Below are 914 nucleotides of genomic sequence, written 5' to 3'. Positions count from 1 at the left end.
CCCCCTTTTTAAAACTTTAAAACCACGCAGTATCTGTTCTTATCAGCTTGATATCTGATAGGGCCCCCATCGGGGGCCTTCAAATATAATCTGATTTTTGAAAATAGGCTAAGAACAAGAACTTGCTCCCTCCCAACCACAAGTTGCCCGAGTATTGCACTACATCTCAAGATAGCCCACCCCTTTGGGGGAAATAAATAACCAAAATTAGAAACAGACACAAATTAAGAAGAGAAAGAATTATTTCTCAACTTAATTTTTCTCAAGCTGATAAGAACAGAGTTGAAATATTTTTATGAAAAATATTTTTACACTCCCTGTATTTTATTTGATGTGGCAGAATCGAACAAATAATACTACATAACGCAAGTAGTCACTGTGCAGCGAATAAGAAGTAAACATTAAACAACGAGGAAGCAAAAAAATTATTTCCCAAAAATTCGAAAAAACCAATTTTTTCGAAATTTTCCATATGCAAAAAATCAAAAACGGAATCGGCTGTTTTCGTACAATACGATACACACGCTTGGAACTTTTTCGGAAGGGGGAAACAATTATATACTCGAACTTGCATCAGTACCACAATTACGCACCGAGACGAATGCCGGGGGCGTTTTCCTCCCTCTGGCTACTGATGGTCGAAAAGATTATTTGGCACCTATCTACACTTTTAAATGCGCTATCCAGTTACTTCCTGAAGCTTTTATCATCTCACCATTCTCCTCCTGACCTGATTTTCTGCGCAAAAACTGCTCCGTACGAAATGACGTCACAATTGAGGACATAGGAAATGAAAAAGACGTCTCCACACTTGGCGCGTCGGCACTTTTGATCTGTTTTTTATCGCTTCTCAGCCTTATTGGCTAAGATCAAGCCTTGTTTGTGTGTATCTGTTTTAGGTGTTTTTGGGTGTT

The 914-nt window shown here is 38.5% G+C and overlaps 1 non-coding gene across 1 annotated transcript; it reads left to right on the top strand.

Moving 5' to 3' along the window:
- On the top strand, positions 1-185 carry LOC136989874 (U2 spliceosomal RNA). The gene has a single exon (XR_010882971.1). It is a non-coding gene; the product is annotated as a U2 spliceosomal RNA (small nuclear RNA).
- Positions 186-914: the final 729 nt, after the last annotated feature.

The sequence above is a fragment of the Centruroides vittatus genome, unplaced genomic scaffold (genome assembly GCF_030686945.1).
Source record: "Centruroides vittatus isolate TY-2023 unplaced genomic scaffold, ASM3068694v2 contig_103, whole genome shotgun sequence".
NCBI classification, from domain to species: Eukaryota; Metazoa; Arthropoda; class Arachnida; order Scorpiones; family Buthidae; genus Centruroides; species Centruroides vittatus.
This window is presented reverse-complemented; position numbering and strand designations above follow the sequence as displayed.